The sequence below is a fragment of the Medicago sativa genome, chromosome 2, assembly GCF_051527215.1.
Source record: "Medicago sativa cultivar Bolivia chromosome 2, Bolivia_mono, whole genome shotgun sequence".
Classification (NCBI taxonomy): Eukaryota; Viridiplantae; Streptophyta; class Magnoliopsida; order Fabales; family Fabaceae; genus Medicago; species Medicago sativa.
The window spans coordinates 8,405,838-8,425,608 of record NC_140750.1 but is presented as its reverse complement, the minus strand read 5'-3'; the positions used below and the strand labels follow the sequence as shown (position 1 = coordinate 8,425,608).

At 31.5% G+C, this 19,771-nt stretch overlaps 1 pseudogene; it reads left to right on the top strand.

The window, feature by feature from the left end:
• Positions 1-498: 498 nt before the first annotated feature.
• LOC146944219 (uncharacterized) lies at positions 499-18,231 on the top strand (annotated as a pseudogene).
• Positions 18,232-19,771: the final 1,540 nt, after the last annotated feature.

The following is a 19,771-nucleotide window of genomic DNA, read 5'->3' as shown; positions in this document are numbered from 1 at the left end:
TATGAGGATGCAGGTGCTCTGATGGTGGGGTGTTGTTTGGAGGATGAAGGTGATGTTGGTCACCTTGGGATTGATGCCTAGTGAAGCGGTAATCGTCTGGAGAGACGTTAAACACTCAACATCAGCCTGGAGAGGTGGTGGTAAGAATACTCATGATCAGTCTGGAGAGGCGGAGGCAACAATACTCATGATCTACCTGTTGAGGTGGAGTTGCAAGGTTGAAGACATAGTGGGATGTACGCATTTGCTAGTTGAGGTAGAGTACGCTTAGCTTGAGGTGGAGTTGAACACACCGGTAATGGTACGACTATGGAGGACCTTGGGTGCTATGCTCTATGGTGAGCAAGGGATTTCTTCATGAAGACGGAAGGCACCCCGAAGGTTGAAGAATGTATAGCACGGCTTGCGGGATTACCCTAAAAGAAGGCCAAGGGTGATTGGATGCAAGGAGACCTTCAAGGAAACGGGAGATGTCCTGTGTTGAAGATGTCATGGTGAATGCTTGTGGAACTACCTAAAACTCCTAGTGTAGTTAGACTGCAAGGACTCTTCGAGAAGACGGAAGACGTTCCGATGGCTGAAGATGTTGAGGTAAATGCTTGTGGAACTACCTAAAATTCCTAGTGTAGTTGGACTGCAAGGACCTTCGAGAAGGCGGAAGACATTCCGATGACTGAAGGGGTTATGGTGTAAACTTGTGGAGCTACTTGGTGTAGTGGGAAACAAGGGAAAGAGCAGCAAGGTGTTGATGTTAAATGGGCATCATCACTAATTTGGAGTCAAGGTGGAGATTGTTGTGAAAGTGACTCAAAATTGGAGTTTGGAGGCCAAAATTGATGTGTGCTGGAAGTGCAAAACCGGGGCCCGATTTTGGCTGTCTTTTGGAGCATTTTGCTGCGTGAAAAATCGGCGCCCGAATGGAGGAATTCGGGGCCCGAACTGTCGTAACAGTTTTTTTTTTCAGAAACGTATTTTTGGGCCAGATTTGTTCCAATTTTATGGGAGTTACTTTTACTATAAATATAGGCATTGTATCAGTGTAAACCTTGAGATAGAGGGGGCTGAAACAAGGGTTTAGAAAGGCAACAACAAAACTAGGGTTTATGTAGAGTTTGTCTCTTTGGAACAAACACTAGGGTTTGAGGTTTGATTCACCTTGGGAAACACTATTAGGATTGAGTCTCTTGGTTACGGGAAGAGACTGGAATTTGGGTAGAATTAGGCGGGAGACTTATTTTTGTAACCCATTGATATCTCTTTTGTAACGTTACTCGTCATATAGTGGAACGGAGGGCTGCTCTCTCCCCCAGACTAGGTCAATTTGGACCAAACTGGGTCAACAAATTCTTTTGTGTTCTCTCTTCTTTTTGTCACTCTCGCTGTTTTCTACTTTTGGCTTGTGTTTATAATTGTTCCATACACTTTGATTTTGGTTGCTTAATTATTCCTTGCTCCACACATCAAGTTTGTTATTGGTGTGTTTTCTCATCGAATTCACAACAAAAACTACAAATCTGAACTTCTATTCATAATCAATTCAAGAGACAAAATCAATTCTACCGAAAAACATCAAAACATGTCAACATAAAATTTACACATCTAGAAACAATTTTGACGCCTCTAAAGGTGGAACCAAACATAATATGAAACTTGTCTTTGATGGGCAAGTAGCTATAATGTTGAGCATCACTACAACAACGAGACATTATGTTTAGCTTGTTCAGGGTAACCAAAAAATACCCTTCGTTAACTATGAAATTCAAATATGGCACAAACCTTCTTCAAAGTAATTTACTTCAACTTCGAACATGCTAGCATAGCTAAGAATAACGAAATGTTATATATAAAATGTTGAATCTGTGCACATGAACAATGAATCTGTGCAACATGCTTAGTACCATGTTATTGGTGCTCTTGTTGTTCTTACTCCAAAGAATAGATTCTCATAATGTTTTGCAAATTATAACAGAGTGATTGGACACAGCTTCTGTTATATTAACAATTCAAAGTACAATTGAGAGGCTTTTGATTGTGGAAGCACAGGACAAAGGAGAAACATTGTTGTTAGTTGTCTAAGTTATGTGAACAGAGCCCACATCGGCTAATGTACAAGTGAACATATGATCCTTCTGTTATAAATTAACTCCTCATCCCATCGCTTAACATAAATATTAAAAGAAAAGAAAATAAGCAGATCTTTGTGTTTCGTTCATAAGTCCCCTTTGCAGTAAATAGTTACTAATTTCTTCATATTAGTAATTAATTACTGCAAAATTGACTTTGAACAATTAACTAAGTTCTATAACAGGAAATAGTATAAACCTTTTTTTACCTTAATTATAAGACTTTTTTGGATTTTTTATTTTTTTTTTGTAACATTTGATTCTAATTTAATTTGGGAGATTAGTCACTTTAGTCCTTGAATAGGAAAGGAGTCGTCACTTTAGTCCTTGAATGCAGATAAATTACAAAATAATCTCTGAATGTAGACTTTGTTAGTCAATTTAGTCCCTGAATGCAGACGCGTTAGTCAATTTAGTCCCTGAATGTAGACTCCGTTAGTCACTTTAGTCCTTGAAATTGTCAACAAAGTCTACATTCAGGGACTGTTTTGCAATTTCTCTGCATTCAGAGACTAAAGTGACTACTTCTTTCCCATTCGGGGACTAAAGTGACTAATTCCCCATTTAATTTTTGGGTTAAATATGTTTTTAGTCCCTATAAATATGTAAACTTTTCGTTTTAGTCCCTCTAAAATTTTCCTTCGACTTTTAGTCCCTATAAAATTTTCAATCTTCACTTTTGGTCCCTCTTTTAAAGTAAACTCATATGTAGAATTCATATTTTTTAATAAAATTTTCCATAAAAATTCAAAATATTATAAGAATCACTCAAAAAAAATTTAGAATTTTTTAACAAAACATGAATTTAATATGAATTTTTGTATTTTTTAAGGTTAAAAATTCATATTTAATTTGTGTTTTGTTAAAAAAATCTAATTTTCTTTGGGAATTTTTTTTAGAATATTTTACACATTTCTGCACAATTGCATTAAAAAAATACAAAAATTAAATTAAAAATAGGGACCAAAAGTAGTGATTGAAAATTTTATAGGGACTAAAAGTTGAAGGAAAATTTTAGAGGGACTAAAACGAAAAGTTGACATATTTATAGGGACCAAAAACATATTTAACCCTTAATTTTTTGTTTAATTTAATGTTGAACTAATAACTACAAGTTAATTTTGTTTTTAAACACAATTTTCTCTAAATTCATTTATTTTGTTTCTATTTTGAACTAATGTTAACTACCAAGTTAATTTTTTTTTAAACACAATTTTCTTTAAAATTCATTTATTTTGTTAAAACAAAAACATGCCCCATTATTATTAAAAAAAAAAGGTAAATTAAACTAGAAATTCTATAAGTTACTTAATTATAACAAATTGGTCCTTTAAGTTGTTTTTGGTACCGCTTAATTTATTTATGTTAATTAACTGTAACAAGTTGGTCTTTTAAATTTTTTTGTATCAATTGAGTCTTTTAAGTTATTTAACCGTAACAATTTGGGTATTTTAGATTTTAAAAATGTAAGTTATTCGGGGCTTAAGAGTTACAATTAAATAACTTAAAGGACATTATTATTAAAAAAAATAAGGTAAATTAAACTAGAAATTCTATAAGTTACTTAATTATAACAAATTGGTCCTTTAAGTTGTTTTTGGTACCACTTAATTTATTTATGTTAATTAACTGTAACAAGTTGGTCTTTTAAATTTTTTTGTATCAATTGAGTCTTTTAAGTTATTTAACCGTAACAATTTGGGTATTTTAGATTTTAAAAATGTAAGTTATTCGGGGCTTAAGAGTTACAATTAAATAACTTAAAGGACCTAAGCGTTACGAAAAATAATTAAAGACTAACAATTTACGATTAAAAAACTTAAAGGACGTAAGTGGTACGAAAAAAAACTCAAAGGACAATTTATTACAATTAAATAACTTAAAAGACTTCTGATGTAATTTAGCGTTAAAAAACACTATTTTCTACCAACGATACCGTTTCCAACTAGTAGTACTTTTATTTTTAATGTCAAAAATTTGGAGCATCAATGTTGTTTTTGTTGAAAAAAAATTCAGTTAAGAACACAAACTTGAGTACATTTCATCAAGTTTTTACAACTTGAGAGTTTATCTTAACTCGTTTTGCCTAGGTAAACTCGACTCGAGAACTCGTGCGAGTTTACCTAAAATTAAAATTAAATAAAATTTATTATTTACATGACATATGTAAACTAATATAATATTGTAAATAGTCCAATAGTGCAAAATATGAATAAATTATAAAGGTTTTCAACCACCATAATAAAGCATTATGTTAGTTTTTTTTTTTATCAATTCATTGTATAATTTTACTCATATATTAACATAAAGATCTTTTTTTTTTTCATGTTTATACATGTGTCTATATATTTACTCATATATTAACATGGTGTTATATTTTTTTTTTGGTCATTTATATGTGTCTATATTTTTACTCATATATTAATAAGAGAACCTTTTTTTTTTTTTAATTCATAAACGTGTCTATATTTTTACTCATATTTAATAAAGAAATAATTTTTTGTACAATTTATACGTATATCTATATTTTTATTCATATATCAATACAATTTTTTTTTATAATTTCTACGCAATTGTGAATTACTTCAAAAAAAAGCGCAACACTTTCACCCGTCCATATGCACGGGTATCCTGTTAGAGCATTTGATTCTTCTCTTGTAATCTATATAGAAAGAGATGTTCTTAGAACAATTAGTAATGATATAATTTTAGTTTATTTTCAACAAATGGAAAATAGATTATTTTCTTTGTAATTTTGGTTGCTACAACTATTTTTAATATAACTTCTTATTAAATTTAATATTATTTAATTGTGTGACAAAAAAAAATTTGCCCCACTAATATTGTGAAGCCAGATCCACCCATGTGTTCAAGTTTTATTTTTCACTTGTAAATAGTATAGTTTATTACTTTATGAAAATCAATTTTATGATTGGAAATCAATGACATAAAGAATAAATATAAAGTTGTAATAGGTGGATTAGTGAATGGGGTTGGACAGGTTTTGATTGTGTATGCGCAGGACAAAGGAGAAAGAGAGAAATGTTGAAGTGTGTGAATATTTAAGTTATGTGAGTGAGTTCCACATTGGTTAATGTGGAAGTGAACATATGATGCATGGCAATGGCAGAAGCAAATCTATCTATCGAGGAAAAAGAGCTCCTAACTTTCCTTTCCTTTGAAATTGAGATGCTGTTGATGTACTTTATCTACTGATCTGAAGAAAGTTCAAAATAAGCTCTCATTCTTGTGTTAACTTACACATTGATTAAACATACCAAATCAACATTTTCCCCTTCATTTTAATTATTCTTATATAATAACTTTTTGTTTACTTCAAAGAAATCAATGTTAACCAAGGTATGAACCATGGCTATATTAATTGAACATAGTTTCCTTGAAGCATATGCTGGAGAATCAAGAGATGGCTCATCAATTGCAAAATTCTCGACTGGAGACATATTATCTATAAACTTAGCAGGCACAACCAGTAGAAATGAGCTTTCCTGCGCAGTATTAGTACTTTTCAGGTTACGCTTTGCGAAAATGGAAGGCATAACTTCAGGTCTTTGTTTGAAAGGAAAAAACAGACCAATAGTTGCGTGTGTTCATGATTCATGTGTGGAAATCTCTCCATTTTTGTTACTCATGAATTCTTAACTCTGAAGATAGAAAATGGATGATACCTTATCTTGAACGATTCTCGATCGATATGAAATATGATTGTTTCAAAGCAGATTATGCAGAATTGACGCTGCTCATATGCAAGATTTCAAATTTTGAACTATGCTCTCTTCTGCTAAGTTATTTTTCACTTGTAATTACAGCTTATTACTTTGTCAAGATAAATGTTATGACTAGAAATGAATGAAATAATGAATAAATATGAAGTCATAATGGGTAGATTAGTGAATTGGAGAGGATAAATTTTGATTGTGGACAAAGGAGAAAAAGAGAATATGTTAAACGTGTTGATGTTTCATGTTATATGAATAAATCCCACATCGTCCAGTGTATGAGTGTAAATATGATGCATGGGCTATATAATGGAACAACTCTTCTTTTTAATTCATTCAAAGAATGAGTTCTACTCTACCATTGTCACATTTGATATACAATGTTTTGTTCCATAACAAAGATTGAATAGATGAGTTATTGGAAGAGAACACTTCAAATTCAAACTTTGATCTGAAACTTAACATTATTGTCAAATGTGATCCTTTGTAGATGTTTCTAAGTTTAGTCTCTAAATTTTTAATTTGGTTTTAGTTCCTATTTGTGTTTTATGGGGATGGGGATTATTTTGGAGGATTAAAAATTATTCATTTTATATCAAATTTTTTTAAAACAGGGACTATTTTTACAAATTATAATATTGTGGACTGTGGAGAACTAAAATTACTATTAAAATTTTATAGGGATTAAACTTAAAAACTCATGGTTTCTAGGGACTAAAAAAAATATATTTAACCCTTTTGTTATTACGTAGTATATTAAGCTCTTATTCAAAAAATTACGTTTGGAATTTAAACCTACAAATCCTAACTTAAAGTTAGGATCAATTCTAGAGGGAAAGTCTATTATTCCGAAAAACATCAAAACATGTCAAAATAAAATTTGGCACATCCAAAAGAGGAAGCAAACATACACTCAACTTATCTTTGATGGGCAAGTAGGCCATATGTTATTTATATACAATGAGTACAATGGACATTATTTATACATATAACTCCACCTGAAAATGAGAAAGATTATGATCCCATATTACAATTCTTGATAAAACTCATAATTGGAAGAAAAGTATAGAAAACTAATGAACAAATATTATTGATGATATGATCAAATTGAATAACAATTGATGCAAGGGACCCTATTTATTCATACAAGTCCATATAGAAATGAGAGGAAAATAACTAACAATGCTAACTAAATATTAATAAATCTTAACAAGCTTGTCTCTAATACCATGAGCAACACTCAATCATATTTCTTAAATTTTGAATCTGTGAACATGAATAGTGAATCTGTGTAACATGCTCAGTACCATGTTGATGTTAATGTTGCTATTGTCAATTCAAACTTCAAACAATAATTGACAGGCACAGGACAAAGGAAAAAGAAGAAAAAGAGTTAAGTGTGTGATCTACTTTATCTGACCAAAGCCCACAGCAGCTAATCTAGAAATGAATATATGGTGCTTGTCTTATAAAGAGAAGAAGTCTTCGTTCAAGAATACTCAATGAATGAATATAAAAAAGAGTTCAGTTATTTGTTTCTTTTGTTCTACTGTTGTAATATACTTATACTTTTTTCAAGTGATAAGTAACAAATAATTATTACAATAGTATTTATTCAATATAAACAATTAACTAATCTCTTGGGAGGCACCATAATTGAAGTTTAACTATTTTTTTTATTTTGTTTTTTATTGTAGGGTTAAATATATTTTTAATTCCTTTAAATATTTTAAATTTTTGTTTTATTCTTTGTAAATTTTTCTTTGATTTTTAATCCTAATTTTTTATCCATGTTTTAAGTCTCTTAAGTTTGTACACTTTTGCTTTGTTGTCGGTGTTTGTGAATGGAAGCCCGACTAATGGGTTTAATTTGAAGAGAGAGCTTGGTCAAGGTGACCCTCATTCTCCTTATCTTTTTTATTAGCCGTTGAAGGTCTAAATGTAATGATGAATGCGTTGGTGGAGAATGATTTATTTTATGGGTATAGAGTAGGGGTGTTAGCGTCTATGTTAGTTTCCCACTTACAGTTTGTTGATGATGCTTTACTGGTTGGTGACAAAAGTTGGACGAATGTTCGTGCTTTGAAGATTGTTTTGCTTTTGTTTGAAAAGATATTTGGGATAAAAGTAAACTTTCATAAAAGCATGTTGTTTGGGATTAATATGGTGGAGTCTTAGTTGCATGAGGCAGCTGTGGTAATGCATTGTAAGCATGGTCGTCTAATCGTCTTCCTTTTTTGTATTTGGGGCTACCTATTGATGGAGACCCGAGAAAGCTTCAGTTTTGGTACCCTTTGGTTGATCATATTCGAAAAAGATTGTCTGGGTGGAAGAGTAAAAGTCTTTCTTTGGAGGGTCGGCTGATTCTTCTTAAATTTGTTATGTCCTTCATTACGGTGTATTTTCTTTCCTAGGTATCATCTCTTCTCTTCGTTCTATTTTTTGTAATCTTTTTGGGGGGTTTCTGAGGACTTTAGGAAATTGTTGTGGGTTAAATGGGATACTTTATACTTACAAAGGGAGAACGGAGGTTTGAGGTAAGGAGGCTGAAGTAGTTTAATTTATCCTTACTAGGTAAATGGGTGGGGAGGATCTTGGAGGAAAGGAAAAGTTTGTGGTATCAGATGCTTAGTGCGAATTATGGTGAGGATGGGGATCGATTATGGTATGGTGGAGGAGAGGGTTCAGTTTAGCGGCAAAACTTGAATCATATTAGAATGAGGGTGGTATGTTAGATGTTGGCTGTTGGATAATAGTTCTAGATAGGTGGTGGATGGGGTTTCTACATTGTTTTGGAAGGACCCGTGGCTAAATGGTGTATCTTTTGATGTTAGATATTCTAAATTTTTTGATCTTGCTGTTCATAAAATAGCCACAGTTGCGGAGATGTTCTCTTTGGGGTGGGAGGTTAATGGCAAGACGTGGAAGTGGCGTAGGAGGTTGTTTATGTGGGAGGAGGGGTTGGTGAGGGAGTGTGTGGAAAAGTTGTCACTTGTTTTGCAGGTTGGTGTGATTGACAGGTGAATTTGAAAACTTTATTCTCCACAATAGTACACGGTCCTTATACCAATTTAACTAGTGCTGAAGTTGTTATTAATGAATAAATATGAAGTGATAACTCATAATGAGTGGACAAAGGAGAAAATGTTTTTATGTTATATGAATAACTCCCACATCGTCCAGTGTAGGAGTGTAAGTATGATGCGTGGGCTATATATAATGAAAGAACTCTTACGCTTATCATTGGACACAGAAAGAGTAATTCTCTTCAATTTACACATGAGAAATATAAGAAAGTTGCTTTTCTCACATCCATTGTTTCCTAGAAAAATATGGAAATGACAAAAAAAATCTAGCGATAGTTAACTACCTTTGAGAATTTTATTGTCTTTTTCATGTTCTTTTAGAAAACAAATAGAAAAAAGAACTTTTGCAGAGTTCTTCTAAAGAGAAGAGAGCTCTGCATTATTAATCCAATATTATCTTATAAATTTTTTTCTTTGTGAGTGGATTTTATGAATTTGTTATTATGTATATTATAGTTCTTTCTTATTCCAAATTCCCACTAAAAAAAGTTCTTATTCCAAAAGACATCAATTGTCAAACCTCAATTTTATATATATGTTTTTATGATCAAAAGGAGCCAAAGACTAAAAGCAAATTAGAAACCTCTAAGTAAAGAAATATAAGCTGAATTCTCCAAGATGGGCAGAGATAGGATGATAAGCTACCGAACAAATGGATTGTATTGCCCAAGTGGATGCTGGATGCTTTTGGGATGGCTACACTACATGAGACTGTTTAAAAACCAATCTGGTGACATTAATTTTGATGGCAGTGTGTACGAAAGAAAGTATTGTGACCATTCCTTGTATGGCAGAAGCTCTTGATATGAGGTGGTGTCTCCAGTTGGCATGTGATCAAGAACTGATGAGAGAAATATTACGATACCGTGTTACAATTCTTGATAAATCTCATAATTGGGAGAAAAGTATAGAAAACTAATGAACAAATATTACTGATGATATGATCAAATTGAATAACAATTGACCCTATTTATACGTAGTATAGTTGTTGTTTGGTAGGTTTGGAGATATAATACAATGGTGGTATCATTACGGTCCTAACCATTAATTGCAAGAGAAAAATTGTAAATGTTAAGTTTTGTTATAAAGTTTGTTTAAGAGAAAAAATTATTGTTTATTTGATTCTAGAAAGGATTAAAGGCGCATCTTATTGCCCGCTTAATAGATAAATGAAAATAAATTGAAAGTAAAAAAAATAAAATCTGCAATATGACAAGTTTCATACTGTACATCTATAACTTATTCAAGGCTGAAGAAAGAAAAAATCTTTTATACATTGCAACAAGGCTGTATCTACTTCAACATTAACTATTATCAGATTATGAATATTGCATGTTAAAATGAGTTTCTATCTCTGAGATGTTAGGTTAGGCAGACAGGAAAACAAATTTTTTACCAAGGAAAGGTGTTTATTTATCTCTGAGATGTTAAAATAATCCATATGAAAAAGAAAAACCTTTTTTCCCATTCACTTCAGTAAATTAATCTGTCTGTTTGGTAAGGAAGTTTTCCAAATCAGTTCACTCTAAAGGAGAAGGAACATTGTAAGAATCAAATTTACGGAGAAAACTATTTACTTAATAACAAGACTAATTAAGTAAAACAAACATCATTGGCTTTCATAACAAAGAAGAACAAAAGAATGTGTGTTTGTCCGTTATGTAACCAAAGCCCACACCGGCTAATGTAGAAAAGAACATAAGATGCATGTGCTATAAAATAAAACAACTCCTCCTTTAAGTTGAGTACAAAAGACTACCTATTTGTAATTAAGCTGAGTAGGTAGTAGTTAATTTTTTTTTTTAATAGTTATTTTTCTGGTTACGGTAGTGAGTCATTTCTTGACCAATGTTCCTAATTTTCATTGTCGTTGAGAGACTCATTCTGTACTTAGAAAAATTGACTTATTTTCAGTTTTAATTTTTGGTTAATCTAATTATATGTTATAACAATATGTAAGTGGGACAAATTATGCAACATTTTTTCTTTTAGTGATCCTTCAAAAAAAAATTCTTTTAGTGTATTCTTTATATTTACCTTTTTATTTATTTATTTTACAATTTAATCTTATTTTTGTTAATTAATTAACTTAATTAGTTTGTGCAAAAAAAATTAACTTAATTAGCTCACATATCTCGATATATTCACTATTAGGTGGGGCTCCAATTGTACGATTGTAGGTTAAGCCTAATTAGGTTAAGCCTAATTAGGTTAATGCCATTCTTTTCAACAAAGGGGTAACTGTGTAGATTATGAGATGAGCCATTCTTTAGCAATAACCTACTACGCATGCCTTCCTTTTCTTATCATTTTTGTTAAATGCCTTTCATATTTTTTGCAATATGTTGTAACTCTTCTTAATTATATTATTCACCAAATATCTTACAATAATCAATTGAAAATCAACTGCAAAGGTTGCATTAATCAATTGAAAATAAGGTCATGAAAACAAAAAGAATATGAAAGAAAATGAAATTAAAAAGGAATAACCCTAAGAAGCTTTGAAGGTCGTAAAGAGGAAAATCAAAATGAGAGAGAGAGGGCAATAAAGGATTGGGAATACAAGTTATCTATTATCTATTATTATATATAATTGGAGAATAGTGTGCAAACCCTATTCTCATTGCTTCCAAAAAATGGGTCTGTTGGGAGTTGAACTAGGAATCGCACAATAATTCTTCACACCTCTTGCCACTAGATCACTCCTATTTATGTTGAAATAAATGTATCGAATAAATAGATGATGTCTAATGATTTCTTTCAACAATTTGATACTTTTATTATTATTGGTGTAAATAAAACGCCAAATTCACCTTTCAAATTGAAACGGCGCATAAAATTTAAATTGTTGTTGACACTACTTTTAAAAAAACATACCTCATCATAATCAAAATTAAAATAATAATAATAATAATGACTAATGAATATGTTGTTTGTTGATGAAAATGTACTACAATGTTAATCATACATCTTTTTAATTGGCCTTTACTTTTATGTATATTTTTTTGTTATTCGCTAACATTTTCTTTCTTTCGTGTAAAAGTCTAATGGGATTCATGCTACTGTGAGAAAGCATTTGGTGCCAAAGATAGTTGAGGATGTTGAAGAAGGGTCAGCATGTGTGGTTGAAAGGATATTGGTAGCCGGAAATGATACTAAGTACAAAATCATGCCACACAATTATAAGTTAAATTGCCTGATTTCTATAAACTTCATCAAGATTGAAGATGATCATATTCCAATCAACCATTTTGATTTTGTGTCGTTCAATGAAATTTTGAATTCACCAAATGAGGATAGGATAATTTACTAAATGACACAATAATAAGTAATATTGGCCGGTGTTTTAATTTACAAAATTCAGATAATGTTTATTTCTTCCGATTGTAAATTTGATGTTTTTAGTGTTCATATGTTTTTAATGAAATAATTATTTATTTTAACAAATATTAAACTATAAGACCTGTGCGTCGCACGGGTCGGCCGACTAGTTTTTAATAAAGAATATAAAGTTTCTTCAAAAATAAAGAATATAAAGTTTTTTTTGTTTTGCCGTCGGATTCGGCATGTAAGACTAAGAAAATCTCCACACTAGTAATTAATATAATTGATCATAACCATTGACTTTGACTATTATTAAAATAAAAGGTTATGATTTGGAGTAATTCTAAAGAGTTACACTTTGAAGTCAATGAACCCTTTCTCTTATTTCATATTTAAATATCAAAATATGCGAAAAATTATTTTACCTTTTTTTGACAATATATACATTCCCTCAAAAAAAAAAAAAATACATATTAAAATTTTAATTTAAAGAGTTAAAAGAGAAATGTATTATCACTGTAAATCTATTTCGTAGGTTTTGAGCTATTATAGTATGGTGGTGTGGTATCATTGTTATCCTAACCATAAACCACTTACACTAAATTGTAACATTGTACGAGAATAACTGTAAATGTTGAGGTTAGTTATAAAGTTTGTTCGGAGAAGATTTGTTGTTTATTTGTTTCCATCATCATATGTGACAGGTTTCATACTGTATCTATATTTAATTTGGTTTCAAATTCAAAGATACTAACTTCTACATCTTCAAGAGTAAAAACTGGAAGTGAATGTAACATGTAGGTAGTATAGTTCAGTCCATTAGTTCTATTCATTATTCAAATTGAAAATTTATGAAAAAAACAATGAGGTTGATGCGATGTTGTTGTTTTTAAATAGACTTCAATCTCATTTTCAAAATCTAGCTTAAAGACTGAAGATGGTTAACCCATATGTACATTGCACAATGTAGGATATAAATAGTCATGCTACTAATTATAATAATGTGTGTCCACATTTTAACATATAGTTTCTGTCTAGTGACCTGCTCAGTTCTCATGTTATTGTTGCTATTGTTGTTCCTTACTCCAAAGAATAGATTCTCATAATGTTCAGCAACTTATTATAAAGTGGTTTGGCATTACTTTGATTGTGGAAGCACAGGACAAAAAATAAATGTTAAGTGTGTGGCTGTTGTTTTGTGACTAGAGCCCACATTGGCTAATGTAGGAGTTAATATATGATGCATGTGCTATAAAATAATAGAGCACTTCGATATTTTATTTACGGTAGCAAAAAAGTCTCTAGTTGCATCAACACTATTTTAATTTTTTTCCGGATCAGCTTGATTATTTTTAAATAATCATGTTTCTGGAATAAAATTTAAAATAATCGTGTTTTAATATAAGTATAAATTTAATTTTTTAAATAATCATGTTTCTCGAATAAAATTTAAAATAATTGTGTTTTAACGAATAAAATTTAAAATAATTGTGTTTTAATATAAGTATAAATTTAAACTTGTTAATTTTAAATTTTCCTAAAAGAAAACTTTGTAAAAGGAAAGTTTTATTAATTAGTTTTTTAATAAATATTTTATAACAATATACAATTAGTTACTAGGCTAAATTAATTAACTTTTTAATTTAGTTGAAATGGCAAATAAACACTACACACAATCAAAACTATAGTTACTATCACTCAAATGTTATGCGTAATATTTTTCCTCCTTCTCGAAGTAAAACCTCTCGCATTCAAGTTCAGTAAATTAAGTATTTTTTTGGAAGGATTTAGTAAATTAAGTTCCCACTCAAGTTAGTTGGGTGGTTTGTCTTGTAACTTTGTAATGTGTTTCTCTTTAAATCTCAAGTTCGATTCTTCAATTTAGGTGGATTAGTTTAGATTCTTAAAAAAATGTCAGAAAAGACGGTTTTTCAAATCAGTTGAGCACTTTGATAATGCTAGCACAACTATGAGTTTGAATGTGGCTGAGCAGCAGAGAAGTATTCTCTTTAATTCTCATGTACGTTGGCTGTAAGTAGTAACGTTGTGATATTTTTAAAGTGTCGAATCTGCGAAACAAGAACAATTGAACAAGGAAAGCTTCTTTCCTAATTTTTTTTTTTTTAAGCCAAAAGATAAGTATATTAATAAAGTCATTTTAGCACAAGGTGTGCTTCAGAGGAAAAGGAACGAATACAGTAGCAAGTTTCAAAACAAATCGAGAAAAACAACATAACCATCATTACATAGCGGTGAAACCTATACAAAGAGAAGAGTTTGACTACCAAGAATGGAAATCAACGAACTGGATTGTGAGCTTTCAGCCACCACAAAGAATGAAGTTTGACACGCTTGAGTAACTACTCCAAATAAATTTGTTTATTATTTCTTGCATTTTGCTTTCCAAATGAGTCAAATCCTAGCCAACCAAATTGCTTGAAAACAACCACAAATTTCCTTTCTAAAGACATCGACGCCACCAAACTGAAGCTTGTGATAACCAATATCACCAGGATGGTTGGTGTGTAAATACCCAACAAACAAAGAACTAGATTCCAAAGGTTGCTGTAAAAGTCGCACTCTAAGAAAGATGTTTGATTGTTTCCTCTTTGCCCCAACCTTGCAACACAACATAGAGCATGACGCAACAACCGTGCGACGAATCAAATTATCCTTTGTAGGCAGAGACGGAGCCAAGAATTATGTTTAGGGGGGACCGGGTGGAAAGTATAATTTAGTAAAAAAAATTAAAATGTAAAATGTAAATCATATATAACAAATTTAAGGAATTATAAGATATTTTCAAAGTTAAAATATATATATAAAAAAAAAGGCTTAATTAATGCTTTGGTCCCTTAACTTATTTTTGGATTTAAATTTGGTCCCCTAACTTTAAACTGTCTCAAATTGGTCCCTTAAATCTTACACCGTTTACCATTTTGGTCCCCTCCGTTAGTTTTTTAAAAATCTGTTAACCCTTTGCCACATGTCAGTTTTGATTGATGATCAATGGTTGGATCATGGAGGGATCTATTGTAGCTTATAATGAACCAGAACCACCTAATTTTTTCTTCATCTTCTTCCCCTTTCAATCTTCTTCATCTGCATCTTTATTCATATCCATCTTAAACAAAATCCAGAAAATTACAAAATTTCATAGCTATTTTTGAGAAACTCCAACATAGCAAATTCCAGAAAATATTGCAAAACAAAATCAAAACATTCAATCTGTAAAAAAAAAATATCAAAACAAAAAGTCTACTTCATCTTCATCCTTGAATCTAAGATTGTCAATCTTCATCCCCTTAAATTTAGAATTAACATCACCACTATCATCTAACTCACAATCAAAACTAACACCCATTTATTAAACCCAATTTTTTAGGTTCAAAATGAGTTTGTTTCAACTCCACAGGAAAAGAGAATTATTCTATTCTCCAAACTACTCTGTAATTCTCAAGCTCACCTTTAACAAACGCGCGATTTAAGAAGCTGAAGCCTTTGGATAGCAAAATTTCAAAATTGGAAGAATTGAATTGTGGGTATATGAGGAAAGAAGCCATGGTTCTTTGAGAGCTGTTTCACGAGGGAAACCTATGGCTCATTCTACAGAAGAAGAAAAAAATCAAAACAAAATCCATTAACAACAATAACACAACACAATAAATCTGGCCCAAATCTGCTCCCCAACAACAACACAACAACAGTAAAATGGGTTAATGTTCATAAAACAATGGGTTTAGATTGGGATTTGAAAGGGTTTAGATTAGATCCAAAAATGGGTTTAGATTGGAATTTGAAAGGATTGATGTTGATGATGAAGGATTGTAATTCGAAAATGAGTTTTTTATGAAAGATTGGAAGAAGAGAAAAGGAACAAAGAGGGAAGAGAATGAACAAGAGAAGAGGGAGAAAGAAAGAAGAGGAGGAAAGGAACACGGGGAAGAGAAGAGATTTTTTTTTTTTTTTTTATATTTTAATTTTAATTTTTAGGAAATTCAATAGAAATAATCATATGTTGTGAGTCCATTGTATATTTGTGTGCTCTCAAAATTCAGCCATTAATCACCAATCTTAAATGACATGTGGACAAAGGGTTAACAGATTTTGAAAAAAACTAACGGAGGGGACCAAAATGGTAAACGGTGTAAGATTTAAAGGACTAATTTGAGACAGTTTAAAGTTAGGGGACCAAATTTAAATCCAAAAATAAGTTAAGGGACCAAAGCATTAATTAAGCCTTAGAAATTTAAGGATATAGGAAAGGTGGGTATCTCGAGCCTTGCTAGAGAATGAAAGTTTTGTCTCTGTATTTATATGGGGGGATCGTGGCCTCTGTTGGTCCCTCCTCTTGCTCCGTCTCTGTTTGTAGGTATTGTGTTATTGATTAGCTTCCAAGTGAAAAGAGGTACTGATTTGTTCCAAATAATGTCCGAGTGTACATCGATAACACGTTGGCCAAAATGAGTATCCTTCTTCCAAATTCATTTGTCAGATACATTTTCTTGCAAAATAATGTTTTCCAACAACAAACTACACTCCCCCAGCTCCTCCTTCTCCCACATAAACAAACTTCTTCTCCATCTCCACCCTTGCCCATCAACCCCCCAACCTCATATCGCATACAGTAACACTAGAATCAACACATAACTCATTACATGCACCAAAATCTCGACCGCAAGCTAACACCATCTAACCAAGAGTCGCTTAAAATCATGGAGTAATTTTACCAAAGAGACGATAATCTCCCCCCCTCTTCTTTCCTTAATGAAATCATGGAGTATTTTAACTCTATATCATCCAAAAACTGATACCATTGAGCAGTAAGTGACAGGTATTTATTTGTCAACAAATTTGCAGATTCTACAGTGGGAAACTTGTTTCTTTAACGTTGAAAACCATCTAATTCATATTTATATTCATAAAAGTAATGCTAAACAATGTTAGATTCCAAAAGTATAAAGTATAAACCACTTTGAAAGAACATTTTTGTTAATCACATTACACATCATTCGAGTGCTACAACTGTCAAGAATATACTTTCATCATTGAGCTGTTTCATTTTGAGATTTTTAAAACACACTAACTATACTTACTCTCATTTTAAGCTTGACTGGTAAAAATAACCATTACAAATGCAACTTGACAACTTCAATATTTGTCATCATTTATATGCAATACTAGTCACACTAACAATGATAATCATAATCACGTTTATCTACATTTTTACAAATAGTTGCATTTAATATTCAACAACTTAGAATGAGTTGAACACAACTTCTTTCTGATTATTAATAATAAGTTCAAACTTCAAAAACCAAAAGTCCAAAACCACCATCTCCAAGACATCTCATTGCACTGAGATACTTGATTCCTTAGCATTGAAAACCATCTTATTTGCAATCAAATTCCTTTTTGGTACGAGATTTGGTGCCTAAATTATTGATAAGTAAAATAGTGATAAACAATGTTAGATGCCAAAAGTATAAGCCACTTTGAAGAGCACATTTTAATTAATCTGTGTAGTGTACTAGGCCGCGATCGACAATCACATTACTGATTACATATCGATTCAAGTGCTACAATTATGAGAAATATACTTAATTGTTTTAAACTCGAACGGTAAAAAAATCATTACAATTTTCAATGAATGACTACTATTTCTCATCATCAGATGTTAGACAATGGGAAAGAGAGCATAGAAAGACAGGATATGCAGAACTGACACTGTTGTGAAAGATTTCAAGTTTTGAACTATGTCCTCTTCTGCTAAGTTATTTTTCACGTGTAAATATAGTAATTACTTTGTCAAGATAAATTTTATGGCTAGAAATGAATGAAAGAATGAATTAATATGAAGTTGTAATGGGTGGATTAGTGAATTGGGCAGGACATGTTTTGATTGGAGAGGTATATATAGGAGGACAAAGGAGAAAAGGAGAAAATTTTGAACGTGTTAATGTTTGTACTCCATGTGAATAAAGCCCACATCTTCCGGTGGTGTAAGTATGATAAGTGTGCTATATAAAGGAAGAACTATTCGTAATGAATGTAAGTCACGCACAAAATATTGTGTGTTGGCCATTGAAAGTGGAAAATGATTACAAGATCACTGTTCACTTTTTCACCGGCTAACAAATAGTTTATTTGCGTGATCATGGAGCAGTTCAAATTTTTTTATTTTATTGTATAAATAGACTTATAGATGATAATAGATAATTCTGTGTAAAAAAAAGTAATATATAAATATTGAAAATAGATATTCTCCCTCCGTTAGTAATATACTAGATCGCGCGACCCGTGCTATCGCACGGGTCAATGACGAGCATAATATATTGTACAATATCATACGTTAATTAGATGGACCAATGTTTACCAACATCAAATCTGACATTAATTATCAGATCTTTTTTTTTTTTTGGCTTTCGCACCGGTTTCTAACCCATCAAAGGTGTGTGACTAATCCGGCTCGTGCGTAGAGGCATGCGCACTGGCCAAGCATTGTTCCCCCTGGGAATCGAACCCGGTATTCCCCGGGTACGTCCTTGGAAGGAGCTCCTTGCCACTGGAGCCCAAGCAACTTGGTTAATTATCAGATCTTTCTAAAAAGGAACAAAAATAGAAATTGACCTGCTAAATTAATATATAATAGTAATGTAATTATAATCTTATATGCATCAATGAAAGATTGACTTTAACTCTTCAAAACATTGTTTGAAAGCTTGATATCATTTTTTCACTACATTATCTTTCATCTCATATAATAGGGTGTATTTCTTTTCTAAAAGTAAAAACGTAGGAATGTAAACATAATTGAGATGTCTAACTCCACCTTTTGCTCCTCGTTGATTTTATATAGAAAAAAACATCTATTTCAAACCAATCAACTTCAAATTTGTTCACATTCTAATTAATCAATATAGTTTATTAAAAAAACTTAACAAAAAAGGACAAACCCACATAGAGAGCAATATGTACATCATTGCATCATTGCATCGTAGTGTATGGAGAGGAAATCCAAAGTCTTTGAGAGTAAGTAATATCACATGCATCTCAAGGTCAAAACCAAAATCCTATCATTAGAGACATATGCTCTAATGGTTGGTGTGCAGACAACTATAACAATTGTCATAATTTAAAAACTCATTAATTTCAATGCAAACCATTGAATAGCAAGGCCGTCCCATGTGAGCTCACTACTTCCATAGGTTATAAAGGGTGTGAAGTCAACATTGCAGGCTTGATTCTAAAATTTATAATAAAGATCAATGGCCAATTTTCATTCTCTCTCACCTTGCATATACGTTGAGTGGATTAAATCTGGTGCATTTGGTATTATAACAGTGGCCATTGCTTGTGCAAGAAAAAAGTGTGGCATTCCATCATTTTATCAAAATTATAAATATTGCAGTCCAAACAAATCCCATTTGTTAATTTCATTGATCACCCAAAAATAGCACATCATATATGATATATAATTGGCAAATTAACCAAAACACAT